The following is a 22,524-nucleotide window of genomic DNA, read 5'->3' as shown; positions in this document are numbered from 1 at the left end:
GTTGTAACACCCATCCCTTTACAATACTAGACAGAATTAAATCACATCTTTGTACATGTTTGTAACAGGATAGAAAGGTATTATCAAAGCAAAAAAGAACAGATAATTAACTACTACAGCTTAAGACAAGTGGAAATTGCTCAGAATGCAAAATAAGCTGTGTACCTTTTTATCAGGACAAAGTCAATAAAGGTCTAGAATGGCCCACTTTTTTCAGTTCAACATTAACAGCATCAGTAAGTTAACCATATACCTCTCCTGGACCATGTAGTCGTGACAGTGACCTTAGGACTTCACTTAAACTATACATATAAGGACAGATGGAGACTAAACAAGCTATGATGAGGTACTTCGATCCTAGACACCATACAAAACTTTGAACAATAGTGATGAATGAAAAACTAAATACAGAATATGCTTGATTACTATTAGGTAACACCAGTACTCCAAGGCCTGGACCACTCATGTACTCAGTCAACAAATAATAAAAATCAGTCACAAGTTTAAAAATATACACTGCACCATACAAGTTCTAAAATACATATTTCTTAAACTGCTTCATATGTTACTAAAATGCTTCATTGCTATCTACAAATAAATACCACTCTGATATTGTCATACCTACATCATGTTTCCTTAACACACAACACAAACACTGGGTTTTCAGCCTAGTACTGCCATAAGTTTTCATATCTCATTAAAACAGTAACTTGAACTTCAACACATACTTACAAGCTGGCTATGCAACCTCATTATGTTCTCATTCATTTTCCAAGTCAGAGTTGAAGGGAGCAGAAATGTATCCATTTTTGTAATGTAGCTTATCTATATAATCTTAGAGCTGTTTCTAAACTTTGAGCCTCCCACAAAGAAAGGGTGTCTCCGTTGGCTTAGCATGACAACCAACTGATGGAGATAAACAAATGTGTTGCCAACTTCTAATACTGCTTAGTACCCACACTGCTTAGTACCCACAGAAACAATGGCATCGCTATCAACATTCTCCCTGCACACCATTTTGTACATAGGTTGGGGTATTACATCAACACTGACCATTAGTTACAGCAATGTTCACACCGCCAGATGGTTAGCGATCTCAACTGAAATCAGACATATGTTGCATTCACATAATGAAAACCAATTATTTCAGCAGTAATTTCTTGATAACGGACGGGTGACTGCCCCCTTAATTTTTTTATTGAGATTTAAAAAGCAATACAAACTACCAAAACAGTAAAAAATAAATACACACACATTTACAAATTCATAACTGTGACTCATTTCAAAAAACTAAATTGACCAAAATTTTAAAATACTACACAGGAGAACTGTTTACAAACAAAACACAAAAACATTAGAAAAGACTATGAACTGTATTTACACACCAAGAATACAATATAGCCAGTGCCTTGACACTGAGGGATAAAGCCCTAACTATTGGCCAGAGGACCAGGGTTCGCTTAGCAGCTCTGCACCAATGCTTTTGTCTAGGCATTCCCTGTGGGGAAGCATGGTCAGTAGAAGGGAACAGCCACTGCAAACAGTCAAATGCAGGGAGAAAGAATATGTAGGTCACAAAACAGTAGAAGCAGTCAATGGCACAACCTCCCCAGGCCTCCCTCAGGATCTATATCAGCCCCACGCTTAGAACAGAGACACTACATGGGGGCAATAGAAGAGGCTGATAGACCCAGCAATAGACGGAGACACTGGGATAGCCAGAAAGAATGAAACAGAAGGGGAGCAAAAATGGTAAAAGCCTGAATAAATATAACCATTTAAGATTATTGGGCCGAGAACGGATTGTAATCAAAATACCCACACAGTCACATATTAAAAGAGATCATTACTACAATTTTACAGTTTTATTACTGTATTTTTCAATAAAATTGACCCAATTTAGTTCAACTGTTACAGTTCTACCATTGCTAGAAAACAGTTTTACAGTACAAATCTATTTGTCACACACACGTGGGTCTTTTCATTTTTTTCTCTATGGTTTTCCTTGCTGCCATTAATAAATACTTTATTTATCCTTTGTTAACCAAAATTAGTCCCACTGGGCTAGTAGTCTCTTTTTAGTGGAGACTCAAGAAGGTATTTTATACTACTAAGGGAAATTTGGCCAGGGCATCGGGGAACTTCCCCTACTCGTATGAAAGATTGTACAGGAACACAGTTCATTGCAGCTCTTCCTGTCTTCCATTCCTCCATTTCGAGCGTGAAGGCAGCTTAGAGAAGCAGGAAGCACAGAGAAGAACAGCACTGTGGTTACCATGGAAAAAGAGCGAGCAGCTAATCAAAAAGCTATGAAACTTAACATAGTGGGGAAGGAGTCAGAGGAGAATGAAATCGGAGACATGAAAGAGGTAAAAGAAGGAAACAAAAACAGGCAGAAGGAGGAGTGGAAATGCCAGAGTCCGAAGATATTTTTCAATGGAATATTTTTACAAAAGATACTTGAGAAGCGGAGTGTGTTGTTACAACATTCCAATCAGGAGGGTTGCAGGAGGTCTACTTAAAATAATTAGCAGGCCAAAGCTAACTGGAGAGTGAAAAAGCATCATGGGGACAGATAAGGGACAGGATTCAGGAGAACAAAAAGTCAAAAGAGAAGGAAGAAAAGAAATCGTATGTGCAGACAGTGAGAGACACAGACAGAGACACACAGAGAAAAAAAAAAACAGAAATTAAACGAGAAAAAAAATTCCGAGTAAGAACAGGCAAAAAGGTGGAAAAGGAATTTGACACTGTCCCATAACTTCATATCTGTCCAAGTACCATTGGGGATAGAACCCAGAGAGGCAAGGGCTTCATTTTATTAATAATGAAACATTTTGTGATGTTTTCTTTGAGGCAGCACAATACATGAAAAAATGTTTAGAACAATACAACAAAAGAAAGAACATCAACCCTTGGAACTTGTATGTAATAAAGGAGTTTACTACAGAAGCCAAGAAAAAAGTGATTATACAATTCAGAACTGAAACTGAAAGATCATCTAAATTTAAAAATCTATACGTAGAGATTGCCATGGATGTTACAAACGTTTATGATAACAAAGGCCTATGGATTGGAGGATGGTACTGAAAATGCAAAATTAAAAACTTGTACATTTACCTAGTATAATTAATACTGAAGGGAACAAAGGAATGGTAAGATATTGGGGACAACCCAAGACATTTTTTTTAATGTGGTAAAGATGATCATTTAATTAACAACTGTGGTAAAAGAAAATATTTTATATGCAGAAAATGGGTCCCGAAGCAAAGAAGTGTGAACAAAAGTGTAGAAAATGTGAAAAGTTAGGCCATTCTTGGATGGCCTGTACAGAGTTAGAGAAACACACACAAGAAATAAGTGCAGGAACAGGATAAGGAGGAGGAGAAGAAAAAAATGAATGAAACTGATGTAACAATGGACACGAGAGAGACAGAGTATGAATGAAATAAAAGGAAGGATACGAGGAAATAATTCAAGTGATGAAGGAGAAATCAAATGGTTACATGAAAGAAGTAAGAGTGAAAGATGAAAACGTAAGTTCAACAATGTAACTATAGGGGAAAGCAACAAAGGAAAAGGATCAAATTAAAGCGAACGTCGGAGTCATTAACGTCAACAGTATATAAAGAACATCTGTTGCAGGCTAGGAGTATTAAAAGGTGCAAAGTATTAGATATGGATATTACAGCACAACTTAGGCAATGAAAAATGTTCTGCTATAGTCATCTTATGTAAAGAATGTATAGATATTTTAGATTACACAATAGTCATCACTGGAAGAATAGCAATACTAGATATAAAATGCAAAAAAATCAAGTTTAGAGAGTAATTACACTCTATGCATACACTTGCAGCAACAAAGAGAAATAGTGTTTAGAAAGATACTGGATCGTGTGAATCTAAACATGCAAATAATTGCAATGGGGAATTGTGATTTAAGGCACAGACAAAAAGAAAGGGCAGATGTTAAAGTAATATTAGACATGATTAAAAATAATAAAAAGCATCTATGGGAAAATATGAAATGGACATACAAAAGAAGCAATTTAAGAAAAGAAATGTATTATTTATAGTTTCACATAGCTTGAACATACTACATCAAGGATGTAAAACCACAGGATTCTCAGATCACTTAGCCATATGCACAGAGATACAAGAGAAGAGAGATTGCATAAAGATAGGTAAAGGAATAAAAAGGATTAACGAGTCAGAATTGAATGATTTAATGCAAGATCATATAAACATGAGTGAATTATATAAAAACTGAACAAGTTGGTGGATTAATTTAAAATAAAAATATAGAAAAGAAATACTAAAATGGCAAAAACTGAAAAGATTACAAGATTTTGATGTATACAAGAAAATTAGTAACCAAATATTCAAAAACATAACGAATGATAGAGAAGAGTTAATAGAAAAAAGGAAACTGTATGAAATGAATCAAGAAAAAAAATATTAAACAAATACACTTTTTACAAGGAACTGCGGTGGTGGTGCTGTGGTAGCATTGTCGCCTCACAGTTAGATGTTGCCCGTTCGATTCTCAGTTAGAGCGTCTTCTGTGTGGTGACATGCGTGAATGGGCGTTCCTTCGTTGAAGGCTGTGCGTTAGGCCGGCAAGCCAGCATATAAAAATCTACTGCCAATCATTAGCGGACTGGAGTTCTGCTGTGGCGACCCCTAACCGGGAAAAGCCGAAAGACACAACAACTTTTTACAAGGAAAGAAAGTAGTAGTGCCATATTTAAACAACATTGTTAAAGAAAATATAAGAGAATTTTAAACAACATTGTTAAAGAAAATATAAGAGAATTAAAGAATGAAAAAAAGGTGACATAGTAAACACACAAGAAGAAATTATGAAAATGATCAAAGGATATATATTGGAAAGATTTTCAAAATGTGACATTACAATAAAAGAAATTAAATAAGCTAACTAAAGAAGACAAAGGATGGAAGAAAAGATTACAATAGTAGAATTGGAGAACATGCTTAAGCAGCTACAGGCATAGATGGACTCAAATACTTAATGCACAGAAACATGCAAGAATGGCAAAATTAATATTTTCTAAAAGTAACGAACAAATGATTTAAGGCATAAATTATGAAAAAATATGTTCAGGTGTAATGAAATTTATATGGAAAAAGGGAGAAAGAACAGATATAAAAAACTGCAGACGCTTAGTATTGAATAATGTAGATTATAAGATCTTTATAAAAATAGAGAAAACAAAAGTAAAACTTACGAAAATTTTTTGGAACTAAAAACAGAGGAAGTAAAGAGCTTTTGATATTAATAAGAATTGGTAGACGACATAATTAATAGAAAGACAGAATTAAAATATTAACAGGGGATATAATAAAGCTTTTGATAAAATCCATCATGAAGCATTGTGGAAAAAAAAGAATAGTAAGTAAAGTAGTCCAAAAACAGGCCACCATTTTCTAGTAAATAAAGTAAATAAACGTATCTGAAACAATTTTTGGAACTAAAAGCAGAGGAAGTCAAGAACTTCTAATATTAAGAGAATTGGTAGACGACATAATAAATAAACCCAGTTTAATAAATACCCAGTTTAATAAATACTTCATTGACGCCATCAAAACCCGTACAAACCAAAACTTTCCATCACTACCCATCAACCTAACCCCTCTACTAGATAATATATTCTCCTTAAAACCAGTCCCAACACACAACATACACAAATACTTGCTCAGGCTAAAACCCACAACCCTGGCAGCTGACAACCTACCCTCAACATACTTAAAAATAGCAGCTGAACACATCTCTTATCCAGTTTCCCTATTAATTAACTGTTCCATATCTGAGAAACGCATCCCCACTCTCTGAAAAATTGCTCACATCATACCCCTACACAAAGGAGGTCCCTCCACAGACTTCTCCATCGGCCCATAGCAATCTTATCCCTCTCTATCAAAAATCCTTGAAAGATGTGTTCACACCCAAATACTTAACCCCATCTCCTGGACAATAAATTACTTACAAATACACAGCACGGCTTTCGCCCCTACCATAGTACTACCACAGCCCTTATTAGCTTCACTAACACCAGCATTCGACCTAGAAATAAAGATGACCTAGTATCAGCAATCTTTTTAAGCTTATCAAAAGCCTTCGATACAGTGTCTCACACTGCTGACCGTCTTGCCCAAATTGAACCACTACTCCACTCTAGCCTGGTTTCAGAACTACCTCATAGATCGGCAACAAGCGGTATGGTGGAACAAATCTCTTTCTCCCTTACTAGCAGTGACTATGGGCGTGCCTCGAGGGTCTATTCTTAGCCCCCTCCTTTTTACCCGGTCTGCAAATAATCTCCATAATGCTACAATTCTAGCCACCCTTATACAGTATGCAGACGACTCCACCGTCATATGTTCTGCTCCAACTCTGCCTGAACTACAGAATTTAACCCAAACATCCTTCAGTGCTATTGAATCATGGTTGGCAGCTGCCCAATTAATCTTGAACCCAAATAAAACTAAACTCATGCTCTTCCACTCCACTAAATTCAAAACCCAATCCACTTACTTCAACATCACATCCAGGAATAAGACTTTGATTGAACCATTACCATCCACCCAACTTCTCGGTGTTATTGATCAAAATCTAAAGTTCGACTTACACATTTCCCAGACTGGACCATTACCATCCACCCAACTTCTCGGTGTTGTTATTGATCAAAATCTAAAGTTCGACTTACACATTTCCCAGACTGTAAAAAAAAGTACACAAGAAAAAAAGTACCTTATACAGATGAAAAAACTACCTAACCACAAACTCCAGAATAACCACAGCCAGAAGTCATCTTCTGTCAACTCTACTATACACCTCACCCATCCTTACCAACCTCTCCAAATCAGAGCTAAGCAAGCTAGATGCCTGCTACAATAAGATAGCTAAATTTGCCACTAGCTGTCCTCCTAGACTCCATCATTGTAAGGCCCTAAGACAACTATCTAGGTTAGAACTACCACACCAACTCATTCTCACTCAACTGTCTACTGCCCACCAAATGTACTATAAACCCGATAAAACACCAGCTCTACAAAGCCTCCTCAATCCCCATACAAGTACCCATCCACTAAGATCTACTAATAAAGCTCTAATTGAAGTAACCATTAGTAAAAATATCTCAGGGGACTCTCTATTCTCCTACTACATTGCTAAACTGTGGAATGACTTCCCACTTCAAATTAGAACTATAACTAGCTTAAAAAGCTTCAAGCATTAAGCCCACCTCTCCAATTCCTGGACTTGTACATGTACTGGGCACGAGTATGGAACTAGCGAATTTTAATCGCATATGTAATGAGCATTGAATTTACGCCACTTTCTTTCTCACTGTTAATATCTGCCAAATTTTAAGTCTTCAGTTTGCTATGCTACCTGTATATAAGCCCAAGTATCGTAATTGCACTCTTATTGTATACAATGTCACTACCTGCTACTACTGTAAGAACTGTCTTCTAGAAGCATTGTTATACAAGATTACTGGTCTTGTCTCCCACTTGACCAATTTATTCTGTTCTAGTCATTTTACCGTTATGAATGTCTGTTACTATTTATTTCTTTATTGTATTATACAATTTTATTTCTACTAACAAAATAGTTTACCAACAATGGAGCTTTTCTCCCCGGGCCTCCACTGAAAAAAGGGTTTTATGCCCAGTCGGACTCTCCCAGTAAACAAATGTAAAATAAAAAGGAACTAAAAATATTAATAGGGGATATAAATAAAGCTTTTAATAAAATCCAATATGAAGTATTATGGAAAATTTTAGAAAAATATAGCATAAGCAAAAAAAAAAAAAAAAAATTTTTGAAATTTGTGTACAAAGAAATAAAGTAACGTTGGATATCATTGGATGGTTACACAAAAATAAAAACAAAAAGAATAAAGAGTGGTGTTAAGCAAAGATGCCCAACAAATAGCATTCATTTGCTTTAATTATGAATGCAATAGTCACCAAGATTTACTTGACACTATCAAAAGCCAAATGTACAATACCAGAAGGAATTGTGATTCCAGTTATGGATGGAAATAGCTATAGAAATGCTGGATACAGAATTAAAGATGTCAGGACTGTATTAATAAAGAAAAGCAAAGGAAAAAGTCTTCTGGCAGAAACAAAAGGCATTAATTTTAGTGAAAAAGAAATAGAAATTTTGGGAATAAAGTTTGGAATTGAACAAGTAATGGAACAACAGTAGAGAGACATGACAGTTAAAAGGGTCTATATTACATTATCGAAGTTTCAAAACTTTGAATATGATATGGTCAACACCACATAATCGAAGTCTTGAAACATCAAAAATGTAATAAAACACAACAACCTACAAAAACAAACCATTTAAATGCTCTAAGCAGGGTGCCCCTCCTGCATCTCCACACCCCCTGCTACTTAAATATACCAACTCTGAGATTACACTACAGTGCAGAAAAGGGAAATCTCCCCTTTCCGCGCTGTACGGAGATCTCTGTTAAAAGATTCGAAGTTTCAAGACTTCGATCATATGTGTTGTCGACCATCTCAGATTCGAAGTTTTGAAACTTTGATATTCCGATACAGACCCAGTTAAAATACAAGGCCTTTGCATATTTTGGAGAACATGCAAACTCTCATACAAGAGAGGGCATATTTAAGTAATTCTATAATATTAGGCAAGATCACACACTTAGCTAATGTATGCATGATTCCACTAACAATGGAAAAAGATTTAATTAATGTAAATGTTACTTCCATATGGGGGTTTAGACTTAACCCAGTTAAAAGATGTATTCTTTACGTAAATGACAAAGAAGGGTGGAGTTTAATACACCCAGTTGTATACATTTTTTTCGCTAAACTTGTATAAAGTATTAGCAGGTATGAAAGACAAAAGAAAGTTATTAACAAGAATTACAAAACAGAAACACAAAACAATTTGGGACAAGCTTAAACGTTTGAAAAGAAGCAACAAAGTTTGTTGTATGGATACAAAATTATACCAAGAAAAAAATACTGCTATAGAAAATTGCTATAGAAAATTGATATAGGAAGGACAGAAAAAGAAAAAAAGAACATGGTATGAGAATGTGACGGAAAAAAATAAGAAGTTATGTACCTACCATAACGTTCCATGTTAGTTGTCTTCTTCTTGCCTTCTGTCTTGCTGGATGGGTTCGGAGCCGATCCTCGGCTCCGACTCGGCTTATACCAAAGCTCGAGAGCTATTTTTACCGGCTCGAGGTAACCCTGTATCCCACAATGCTAGGCGCTAACTACCCAGATCTCGTTTCATAGCTAACACTATAGCAGTTCTGCCACCCAGAACAAAGGGGAGAATGGCATACCCATATAGATAGCCATCCCAAGAAAAGGATAACCACTGGAGACCATACTGGGCAAAAAAAGAAGGCTCCGTAGGATCTTGTCTGTCCAAGCTAGGGGGTTGGAGGGTGGGACGCAAGAAAGAAGGCGAGAAGACGACAACTAACATGGAACGTTATGGTAGGTACATAACTTCTCAATGTTAAGTTGTCAATCTCGCCTTCATTCTTGCTGGATGGGACCGCATCCCTAGCACCTCAACCCTGGGTGGCTCGTTGGAACAGACTCGGACACAGTGGAACCAAAGTTAGCTCGGCTTCTGGAGGCCATGTCCAATTTGTAATGAGAAATAAAGGTATGGGGAGAGGCCCATGTGGCTGCCACACAAATTGAATCTAAAGGCAACCTGTCCTGAAAGGCTATAGACATAGCTAAGGCTCTAGATGAATGGGCTCTAGGTCTTGAAGGAAGCTTTTGACGCCTCAGTTCATAGATGAAAGTGATGACAGAGGCCAACCATCTAGAAAGGGTTACTTTGGAAACTGGAAGGCCTTTCTTCCCTTCAGCATAAGATAGGAAGAGCAGGTCAGATTTCCTAATTTGCTTGGTTCTATCCAGGTAGTAACGGAGTTGGCGATGAACATCCAAGAAATGCAACTTTTGTTCCACTCTGTCAGAGTAATTAGGGAAGAAAACTGGGAGATCGATAGTCTGGTTTAGATTTGCCTCAGAAGATATCTTGGGTAAAAAGGAGGGGTTAGTTCTGGGGGACACTATCTTTATGGAAAACCAGATAAGGAGGACGAACGCAAAGGGCGTGAAGTTCTGAGACTCTCCTCGCAGATGTTATGGCCACTAGAAACAAAGTTTTCCATGAGAGTAACTTCAAGGAACAGGAAGCCGCAGGTTCAAAGGGAGGGAGAATCAAGGAGGTTAAAACTAGATTCAAATCCCACTGCGGTGGAGGATGTCTAACCGGGGGCTTAAGTAAAAAGATAAAGGAATGCTTTACAAAGTTTATGAGACATAATGGAGGAGTCTTGACAAGCCAACATGAAAATTTGAAATGGCCGCTAACTGGACTCTGATAGTGGAGGAAGAAGAACCCGAATGAGAGAGTTCGGCCAAAAAATCTAAGACTGATTGGATAGGAGCCACAAAAGGGTCTATGTTCCTAGATTTTGCCCAGAAGGAAAAATGTTTCCCTTTGCTGGCATAAATCCTCCTGGTAGAAGATTTGTGAGAAGCTAAAATGATGTCACGTACTGAATAGGCGATAAAGGGAAGCCTGGCTAAGGTTGGAAGTGGAGCAACCAAGCTGTGAGGTTGAGAGAGGGGAGAGATTGGTGCAGCTTGCCCGACTGGAAAGTCAAGAGATCTGGAACTGGGTCCAGATGCCAGGGCTGCTCCAAGAGGTAACGATCCAGGAACGGAAACCATATTTGTCGAGGCCAGTACGGAGCAATGAGGATCATTGTGGATCTCAAGGCGGTAGCTTTCTGAATCAACTGAGTGATTAATGAAAAGGGGGGAAAGGCATACAGGAGACCCTGAGGCCAATCGTGGACTAGAGTGTCTCCAGGGGGTGGCCGGGAAGAGAGTGAAAAATTTGTGGCATTTGCTGTTCTGGGGTGTAGCAAAGATCGCAGCAAGGCTGACCCAATTTTCTGAAAATTTTTTCCACTACTGACTGCTTGAGAGACCACTCGTGCGGCATGAGAATGGCTCTGCTCAGCCTGTCCGCTATGATGTTGGACTTCCCGGGGATATGCGTTGCTATCAGAAACTGTTGAGAGGAGATCGCCCACTGCCAAAGTCTGAGTGCTTCTCGACACAAGGGATAGGACTTGGTTCCACCCTGCTTGTTGATGTACCACACTACGGACATATTTTCTGTCTGAACTGCAATCATCCCGATGGGAAGAGAGTCTTGAAGGGCTTGCAACGCTAAAAGAACTGCTCTCATCTCTAGGACATTGATGTGCAGGTGGCACTCGAAAGGTTGCCAAGTGCCCTGGACCGTCCTGCCCTGAAAATGCCCCCCCCACCTGATCAGGGAGGCATCCGTTGTCACTGTAGCAACCGGGGGGGGGGGCAAAGGGTCTCCCCTGAGTCACTTGAAGGCTTGAAGGGAGACTATCCACCAAGACAGGTGTTTCTTGCATAACTGGGTTATCAAAATGTAGTGTGACATCGGGAGCTGTTGGAAGGACCACTGAGAGAAGAGCATGCAGGAGTCACATGTGGAAGCGAGCTAAGGGAAGTAACGTAATGGCAGCTGCCATGAGACCTAGAGTCTTCAGTACAAACTTGGCCTGAATTTTGTTGTTCTGAAGCAGGATATGAACATGTTCGCGAATATCTGAGATTCTTTGAGCCGTCAGTTTTGCAGAGAGTTCGACTGTGTCTAACATGGCGCCTATGAAGGTAATAGACTGACAAGGTGACAAGGCAGACTTTTCGAAGTTTATGGAGATACCTAGCTCTTCGCAAATCTGAATGGTGTAATCTCTGGATTGAATAAGTTGACGCCTGGTGGTGGCGGTAAGGAGCCAGCAGTCGTCTAGATATGGAAACACCTGGAATCCTTGATGCCTCAGATGAGCCGTAAGCACTGCCATGCATTTGGTGAACACTCGGGGGGGGGGGGGGGGCTGTAGTGAGACCAAAGGGCAGGGCCCTGAACTGGTAGTGACTGGCTCCCAGCCGGAAGCGGAGAAACCTCCTGGTGCACCTGTGCATCTTGATGTGGTAGTACACATCCTGAAGGTCTATAGAGCACATCCAATGGTCCCGACTCAAAATGGGTAGAATGGACTGTAGAGTGACCATCTGGAACTTCGTTCTTTGAACAGACTTGTTCAGTCTGCTGAGATCCAAAATTGGTCTCCAGTCCCCTGTCTTTTTTGGTACTAAAAAGAACTTGGAGTAGATTCCGGATCCTTGCTGGTCTGCTGGGACTGGCTGGATGGCCCTTTTTCTTAGCAGTTTTGAGATTTCTAATACTGCTTGTTCCCTTAGACCGGGTGGAACATCTGGAAGGGGCCTGTTTGGCTGTTTTGGGGTGTGGACAAAGGGAATTTTGTAACCCTCGGATATGATCGACCGTACCCAAGTGTCTTCGGTAAGGGAAAGCCAGGCTTTTGGGTACAGTGATAATCTTCCCCAGACTGCCTCCGAAGGTGGACAGTCGGGCAGCTTCTCAGGGATGCTGGAAGGGTTGGCCAGAGACAGCTTCACTGCTACCCGATTCTGCGGACCCCTTCTGCCCCTGCGGCGGCGTCTATTGTTGTCCCCCTTGCCTCTAGAGGGGAACTCGCCTTGTGCGTCCGGCGTGACTCCCTGTGGTTTGCAGAACCACATTTTTCCACCCTTCTGACCTTTGGGGTATGGTCTGGATGGGGTGGAAAAACAGACTCCCACGGCAGAGAGAGTCTTGCTGTCTTGTTCACATCTGGTCAAAGTATCCTTCACCTGAGGTCCAAACAACGCCGAACCATCAAAGGGAGAGTTGGTGAAGGATGCCTTAAAGGGGTCAGCACAGTTACAAAGCCACATCCAGGCATGTCGTCTTAAGGCCACACCTGTGCCTGCAGCCCTACTCGCCCCATCGGCCGCATAAGAAATAAGCCGCATGGAGGAGTTAATCTCCTGGGAATATTGAGGCAATGTTACAATTGCCTCATGTACACAGACAACCCTCTCCTCCTCCCACAAAACACAAATACATGCGAGAGATGCAACTATATGGCCAAACTGGAGGCTGAGCTCTCTCAACATAGGACTGGCATGACCAGACAGGAGGAGAAGGTAACCACACACACTATAGACCCAGTCTCACATAATACCATCACAACCTCAAATCATACACATAAACACACAAAGACATACTCGGAGGCTCTGATCAAAAATCTACCAAAACAGCAGAGGCCACCAAAGCAGACACCCAAACAACTACCACCTCAGAACACAACACCTGCAACACATAGACCACACAGTCAGAGTGTCAAGCAGTCACAGCCCTTAAGGCCAAACACAATGCCAGACACACTAGTCATTGGTGACTCCATAGTCAGACACACTGACGTCCCGCGACCAGACTGAGTAAGGAGAAGGTCACAGTAAGCTGTCTGTCGGGTGCTAGAATCCGCCACATAACGCATGCACTCAGGTCTCTCAACAGCAGGTACAAGTACGACTCAATCATTGTCCACGCTGGTGTTAACGACCGAGCGCACCTCCTTGGACTACATGAAAAGAGACATAGAGGAGCTCTCTGATTATGTAGCCCAAGCAGGTATGACCCTGACCTTGAGCAGTATCCTACCTTCACCAAGAATGATGCCACAATACAGAGATAAGATGATCAGCTTTAACAATTGGCTTAAACTCTGGTGTCATTCAAAGGGGATCCAATGTCTGTCTGCCTGGGATGACATGCTGGACAAGCCACGCTGCTTCGCAAGGGACGGCTTGCACTTGTCACCCCTGGGATTCTGGATTTTGGCAAATGCTCTTGCCACTCCCATAGTGCCTTTTTTAGGCAAGGCTCAAATTCTAAACCTACCACCCTAGAACAAAACAAAGAAAAAACTAAGGGTAATGCTGCTCAATGCCAGAAGTCTCAACCTCAAGATGCACGCACTCGAGGCCCTTCTCAGTATGGAGAACATTGATGTCTGTGCTGTGACAGAAACCTGGTTCAAGGCTCCTGAGAGCACCACAGCACTATCAGGTTTTACCTCATATCATGCCCGCCCCAAAACCTGGACAATACCAAGAAAGGAGGAGGGTATCCATATTCATCAAGGACACCCACACCTCAAGATTGGTGGCATTGCACGATGCATCGGAAACCATCCAGGTGCAATTAACCATAGGCAAGACTGCTCTGCAATTTGTAGCATGTTACAGGCCACCCTCGCAAACTCAGGAACCTCATATGGCCTTCCTGAAAACACTGGAGGGATAAATGTATCTCCGAACACCATCATACTAGGTGACTTCAACTACCCTAATATAGACTGGGAACACTACTCAAGCCCAAACACTCTAGCCCAAAAGTTCCTGGAATTCATAAACTCAAATGCCATGGAACAACTAGTCACCATCCCCACAAGAGGAGAAAACATACTTGATCTCATCATCATGAACATGGGAGCACAATGTTCAACCGAAGTATACCCCTCACTGGTGAGATCTGATCACAAACTAATCTCGCTGGAGGTCCTCATCCCGCCCCCACCGAAATGAAAAGACCACAGTAAAGAACTTCTCGAAAGCCGACTTCACACTTCTAAAGACTAGTGTGGTCTCCTTTAAGGCCCCTGAGCCGGCGGTTAACATTACTCAAACCGCTGGATCACTTACAAATGCCTTCTACCAGCACCTGCAGGGCTGCATGGATCAGGCAATCCCAAGCAAAACAAAGACTCTTTGTACCAAAGGCAAGCGTCCAGTCTGGTGGACCCCAGCCATAAACAAACTCTACAACAAAAGGAGAAAGCTACTACAAGATAGAGCAAAATCCTTAAAAGGTAAGACACCGCTGATCACTATAAGTAAAAAGCTAAGAGCTCTCATAAAATCATCCAAAGCTAATTTTGAGAAAAAAATAGCTAAGGACTCTAAAGACAACCATAAGGCATTCTTTAGCTATGGTCAGAAAGCTATGAGGAAACTCCCAGATATGCTCAGAATTAGTTCAAAATGATGTGAAGATTACTGATCCTACAGACATTGCCAACATACTGGCTGAAAGGTTCAGTGCAAACTTCTCCCCCCCTAAAGGAGAGATATCTATACCAAATGATTGTAGCCCCCCAAACATCTCTAACGCCCAGGTGAGAATTGCTCTCTCCAAGGCAAAGAACACAGCATCCATGGGACCTGATGGTGTCCCCGGCTGTGTGCTCCATGAACTCAACGAGGAATTAAACCCACAGTTAGGACAGCTGTTTAATCTTAGTCTCACCTCCGGATACATCCAGGAGTGGCGCAGCGACTGTGGTCCCACTCCACAAAGGCGGTGCCTCCACCAACCCTGGAAATTACCGTCCCATTAGCTTGACAAGCCTTATCTGCAAAGCCATGGAGAGGATCATAATGGATCTCATAAATAAAGACATAGGGAACTTGCAGACTTTGGATCCAACCCAGTTTGGCTTTGTCAAAGGCAGATCATGCCTTCTAAACTTGGTTGACTTTTTGAAACAGTCACCAAGGCCATTGACGAGGAAAGGCAGTCCATACAGCCTACCTAGACCTGGCGAAGACTTTGATACAATACCTCACTCGGGTATCATTGAAAAACTCATCAACTTAAATGTAAACCCATACATTACAAGATGGGTTGCAAACTGGCTGAGTGACAGAACCCACAGGGTCAGAGTTGCTGGCGCCATGTCAGACTCAAAGCCTGTCACAAGTGGTGTCCCACAGGGCTCAGTCCTGGGCCCACTCTTGTTTGGCATCTACTTTTCTGAAGTACAAGCAAACACAGGAGGGTTATGGCTGACAAAGTTTGCAGATGACTGCAAACTGGGCCGTAGTTGAAAACACATCCGACACAGATATCCTTCAGAAGGGTCTCACAGAAACGGATAACTGGTGCCAGAGCCATGGCCTAAAGTTAAATGCCAAGAAATGCATAGTCATACCCTTCGGGAAAAATAAGGTTACCCCTAGCTACCATATAGGTGGCAATTCCCTGAACACAGAAGTTATTAGGGACCTGGGAACCCAGGTTGACAGTAGCCTTTCATTCGACACTCATATTGCTAAAGTAGTTAGGAAGACCTTCTACATTGCCCACCTTATCATGAAGGGATTCACATCTAGATCAAGGGAAGTCATAGTCTCCCTATACTCATCACTCATCAGACCAATGATCGAGTACAATGCCCCATTCGAATGTATCTGACCCGACACTTGCAGCAGCTGGAGAGGCCACAAAAGTTCCTCACCAAAAGGATAAAGGGTCTCAAAATCTGTCTTATGCTGCCCGACTGAAAGAACTCCAGTTATATTCAGTTGCTTACCGCTTGCTCAGAGGTGACCTATGTCTGACATACAAGGCCATGTCAAACCCAGATTTGATGAACATGCTTCATCTCAAAAATCTAGATCCCTGAGAGCCAAGAGGGCGGGAGACTTAAACCTTGACACGGTTATTAATAGGACGTGCTGGAAGGATAGATTCATCACCCAAAGACTCCCTATGCTGTGGAACAAAATCCCGGTTTATGTGAGGCAGAGCACCTCGCTGGCCTTGTTCAAGAGGAATCTTGACCAATGGATGGGAGATCGCAGATACACCCCAGGGGTTACCTCAGTGTCACTGCTCGACAGAGGCACAGCAAAATAATGGGCATAGTTTCTCCAAACTAAAGGGGTGGCGTAAGCCACAAAACTATGGGCTAGGCTTATAAATGCCCTCGGGCAGATAGCCTAGTATGAACCTATGAACCTATGAGTTTAGGGTTGCCAGCTGGGAGTTGATTTTGTCCTGAGACCCCGCAGCTGTTGGATCCTGTAGAGTGTCACCCATTTCTTTGAGCAAGTCTCTTTGAAGACGGGTGAAATGACATAAGTAATTCAGCGACCGCATGGTAAAGGTCGCTGAAGAAAACATCCGCTTGCCGTACCTATCCATGGTCCTAGATTCCTAAATAGGAGGATGGATAGGTACCGAAGGATCAGCCAGTTCCTTTTTAGTGACTGCTGCCACCACCATGGTCAAAAACTGTTTATCAGCAGGGGCTGTGATAAATTTTGAAGGCCTCCGTGGGGTAGGTTCCATCGAGTCAGGGGCCGTCCATGCCTTCTTGGCCACCACTTCCATAAGGGGGTCAAAGGGCAGAGACACCCAGGAGGTGGAAGGGCGAGAACCTAATGCCTCTAGGTAGACTGACTCATCCTCGGAAGGATTGAAGGTAGACCAGTTCAACCTCTGCTTGAGGATCTCAAGGATGTCAGAGAAGGAGACATCCTCAGAGGGGGATCTTGGGGACCCTTCCGACTCATCCAAGTCTGTATCAGATGTGACGGACTCAGGGGAGTCCAGATGCTTCCTCTTACATTTCCTCTTCTGAGGGGACTCCCCTGATGGATCAGGGGAGGCCTCAGAAGAGGAGGATGCTCCCAATGGGGGCCCCTGAGGCATAGGATCTCTGCGGTCAGGGTCGAGAGGATGGGTAGAGACCATAGCAGGCACTACAGTGGGAGGAGCTGAGGGAGCCGACCGAGGAACAGGCACAGGGGCAAGGACACTCCTCATGACCTCGAAAGCACCCCTATCAGGCAGAAGAGAAGGTCCCCGCTCCGAAGAGATAAGGACCCCTCCCGGCACAGAGAGGGATGGCTATGAGGCCAATGTCAGAGCTGAACTCACCTGCGCCGAGGCTCTGAGAGGGAGAATGGGGTCGGACAAGGGTCCGATGCCACTCGCCCCCTTGGAACAAACAAGGGAGTCACGGCATCCAGATCCCTCCAAGGATGGCACCATAGAAGAAATCGGAGCAGACCACGGAGCCAAAATGGGTGGTATCGGCTCTGACGTGTTGACGGTCCCGGCTCCCACAAATTCCGGCTCCAAACTCAGGGGAAGAGTCGGAGGAGGAATCGATGATGGAATGGGGATAGCCACTGTCTGTTGAGAAGGGATATGAAGCATCTGGGCCAGTGTCTGCGACTTAAGGAGTCTGCTAACCACCCTCTCGAGGTCATGGTCCAAAAGCCTGGAAGACCGAGAGGAATGGGACCGGTGACTGCGCTCCGAAAGCAAAGGAGATCTCGGAGCCGAATGGACCGACTCCAAAGAGGGGGACCTGGAGCGCTTATGAGTCAAAGTCGGTTCCGACAAAACTATCGGAGCCGACTGGGTTTTTGAAGCGTCTGCACAAGCCGGAGCCAATGCCGAAGCAGAAGTAGCACCACTGGTCGGAGGCTCTAAACTCGGAGCCGACGATTTAGTGGGCTTAGAAGGCTTGCCCGACGAGGCCTTGGCCGGGGAGCCATCAGGCTTCAATAAGCCTCTCAAAATCAATTTGTTTCTGCAGGACTCTTGGACTGAATGCATGGCAGACAGAACAAGAGTCCTGCAGGTGCAGAGGGCCCAGGCAATACACGCAAGAAGTGTGACCGTCTGTCAGAGACATTTTCTGACAGCACGAGTCACACTTCTTGAAGCCTGAGACCTTGGACTCCTTAGACATAATGGTGGAACACACACACACACACACACACACACACACACACACACACACACACACACACACACACACACACACACACACACACACACACACACACACACACACACACACTAAAGAAAAAACTTAGTCCAGTCACTCAACACGCCAAAGACTAAAACTAACTTAACAAATTGCCCTAAGACCTAGTTATATAAGGGGAAGGAAGGGCAGAGGGGATAGAAAATAGACCCAAAATGGGACTATACAAAGCGGGTTACTCTAAGAGGGTGAAAAGGGGAGATAACTAAACACTAACTCTGAAAATAAAAAGGGAAAAACCCCGAAAAGCTGTTTTTTGAAAATTTACCAGAGAGCCAGCAAAAACGCAACCTCGCAGCTAAGCGGCAAACGAGATCTACGTAGTTAGCGCCTAGCATTGTGGGATACAGGGTTACCTCGAGCCGGTAAAAATAGCTCTCGAGCTTTGGTATAAGCTGAGTTGGCTCCGAACCCATCCAGCAAGAATAAAGGCGAGATTGACAACTTAACATTTAAGTTTATCCTTGGAAACATATAGTTGAAGATAAGACTAAACCAGTAAAAGTAAGAATTAAGAAATACAAAAAAATATGTAGAATGCACAGATTTTTAATGGAGCTACCAATAAGCATGCTCTCAGTTAAAGCAAATATGCCGTACAAAACAATAAAAGATAGTTTGCATGTATTGTGGTGAACTGGAAACAACTGAACATGATTTTTTATAAAGTGCAAAAGGATATTCAAATTGTGGAAACAGAAACACAACAAAGGATATCTAAATGAATTAAGAAACAATAATGTATAAACATGGACATGATGAATTATGGATATATGAAAGTGTAAAACAAAATGACAAACTGGATGAGAAATTATTTGGTATAACATGGATTATATGGAATTAATAAAGTAAAATATAACGGAAAATGTTTACTGCCAGAGATTTTGAAAAAGTAAGATTTTGCAGGACTAAAAATTTGAAAGTTTAATATAAATATATGTAATACTTGTGTTGTAAATATGTTATGAAACTTGTATATAAAATGCATATATTGCATTTATTAATTTAATAATAAAGGACCCCTACTCATCTCAGTAAGTGCAGTGGGATCCTTTCCATCCATTTGAGCTACCATCAACTCCGGCACATGGGGCCTGGGTTTAACATCTTACCTGAAAGATGACACACTCAGGGGTGCTGCACACCCCTTATGCTGCATTGCAGTGTCAGCAATCCAGCTTGGGAATAGAGCCCACAGTCTTCTGCACTAAAGATAAGTGTACTACCAGGAAGAGAGATGTTTGGATATTATCTACACAACCAGGAATAGGGCTGTTACATATGTTTTAATAAAAATCTAAACAGCTTGATAGCTTTCTAAATTGTTATTTTCTTTTATGTGCTCCCAAATTGTATAGCTTACATTTGCACCATGAATTACTGTCATAAATCCCTGGCAGTTTTTCACAACTAGTAGGATAAATTCAAGGAGTGAACAGGGATCTTCCCACAACAAATGCAGACTATGACCTACTCATTTCTTTTTAGGATGTAGTCTTTTTGAAAAGAATGGGGGGGGGGGGGATTTTGCTTTTTTTAATTATAAATTCTACATAAATCTCTTACAAAAGATTCGTTCCATCACTTTAAACCTTCTGTTAGTTACACTATGCATACAATGCAGTAACTGGAACACTCAACATAAGGGCAGCTGGAGCAAAATCAGACAGATGAAGGACAGCTGGATCAGTACATGAATGGGGGACAACTGTATAATATTTAGTACCAAGCCACCTGATGACCACAGTCTTTTTTTGACATCTTTTATTGGGGACATCACAAACACATTGATGACAATTTCAAAAACTCTTGTATTCCACCTATCATACTGCTGTGATGGACAGGTTGACAGATGAGATCAGACAGAAGGCCCCGTGGACTATAATGTTTGCAGATGACATTGTGATCTGCAGTGAGAGTAGGAATCAGGTTGAGGAGACTGTGGAGAGGTGGAGATATGTTCTAGAGAGCAGAGGAATGAAGGTCAGCAGGGCTACGACAGAAGATATGTGTGTAAATGAGAGGGAGGGTAGGGAAATGGTGAGGATGCAGGGAGTAGAGTTGGTAAAGGTGGACGAGTTTAAGTACTTGGGATCAACAGTTCAGAGTAATGGTGACTGTGGAAGAGAGGTGAAGAAGAGAGTACAGGCAGGGTGGAATGGGTGGAGAAGAGTGTCAGGAGTGATTTGTGACAGACGGGTACCAGTAAGAGTGAAAGGGAAGGTCTACAAGACAGTAGTGAGACCATCTATGTTATATGGGTTGGAGACCGTGGCATTGACAAAAAGGCAGGAGTCAGAGCTGGATGTGGCATAGTTAAAGATGTTAAGATTTGCACTCGGTGTGACTAGGATGGATAGGATTAGGAATCAGTATATTAGAGGGTCAGCTCACGTTGGCAGTTTTGGAGACAAAGCAAGAGAGACGAGACTGCGCGTTGGTTTGGACATGTGCTGAGGAGGGATGATGGGTATATTGGGAAAATGATGCTAAGGATGGAGCTGCCAGGTAAGAGGAAAAGAGGAAGGCCTAAGATAAGGTTTATGGACGTGGTGAGAGGACATGCAGGCAGTTGGCGTGACAGAGCAAGATGCAGAGGATAAGAAGAAATGGAAAGAGATGATCCGCTGTGGCGACCCCTAATGGGAAAAGCCGAAAGATGATGAGGATGATACTGCTGTGTAAAAAACATGACCTCAAATTAAAACAACTGCCCTTGCAAAAGCAAAGTAAAACTCTAGTGAAAGACCACGTATTTCACTTCAAACTCCTCGCTCAGTTTTTAAACTATAAACATTCAAAATCATTACTTATTAAAGTCTGTGGACATCAGGGACACTGCTTTTTTTTATCCTATTGCACATAAACAATATATACTTAGGTTTCCCAACTCGACTGCACTGCAATTAAGTACATATAATCTGTATTTTCCAGCATTTGTCACATGGACCTGAATTGCTTATAAAGTGTTTTCTGGCTTTCTCAGTTTACTGCTGCAGGGGGTTTGGTTCAATGGACTCAAAAGTAAAATGATGGAACTCGGTGGTGTTTTACCTGTCCGTACACTTTTCACACAAACAATAACATCACTATAAATACCAAAACCGATTGGTCTCAACCACTTATCTGCAGAATCAGGGAAAATCCATAAATAATACGGGAAAAATAATGTGAATCAGGAACACTTTAAAAATATTAGTACTATTAACTTCAAAAGCCGAAATAAAAATAAAAAATGGAATTACCATGCATTTTATTGCCTAAAAGAAGTCTATAATTCTAATGATTATCAGCAAGTGTAATCCACCACCTTTTTGGAAAACATTGCCACTTTCAGAAGGCAAAGCAAAATGTCGAGACAAAGCCGGGTAGAGTTGAGAGGCATGTCTGAACTTACAAGCACAAAGAAAGAATATCTAGGGGGAATGGGAAACCTTTTCTTACAGGTGTTCAGTAAGGCACTTGTTAAAAACTCTGAGATTGTGACATACCAACAAAGTCAACGACATTGTTGTATACCCTACATACACGTCTTCAATTTCTGTGATGCCTTTTATGTGATTTTTTCCCTTTCTAACTTTTAAGATTTTCTTTTACCGTTTTTTTGTATTTTATTACTTTTAATCTACATTTACTATTTTTTTCACATACAGTTGATGTCATAGTCCTAAAGTGGGTCCGTCTTCAATCACAATATACTAATTATTACTACAGTCAAAAGAGTGCTGCATACACACCTAAAAGGGGTGCCTGTGCCCTTTCAACCCGATAAAAGTCGACTTCTTGTGTTTGCCTGTTGGTTACTAGTTTTCAAATAAACGAAAACGCATCTTATAGTCTGCTGTTAAATGAACTGAAAAATGCAGCTACATTGTTTAAGCAATAAAAATAT

At 41.7% G+C, this 22,524-nt stretch overlaps 1 protein-coding gene across 1 annotated transcript in view; it reads right to left on the bottom strand.

Annotated features, from left to right (window-relative positions):
- The window catches only part of SPPL2B (signal peptide peptidase like 2B), an 859,053-nt gene that overhangs the window by 835,908 nt on the left and 621 nt on the right, over positions 1-22,524 (bottom strand). The gene's annotated exons all lie outside the window — the stretch shown is intronic.

Source organism: Protopterus annectens, chromosome 13.part0 (genome assembly GCF_019279795.1).
Source record: "Protopterus annectens isolate FY-2018-M chromosome 13.part0, PAN1.0, whole genome shotgun sequence".
Taxonomy (NCBI): domain Eukaryota; kingdom Metazoa; phylum Chordata; order Ceratodontiformes; family Protopteridae; genus Protopterus; species Protopterus annectens.
The sequence above is the reverse complement of the archived record's forward strand: the minus strand, read 5'-3'. Positions and strand labels throughout refer to the sequence as shown.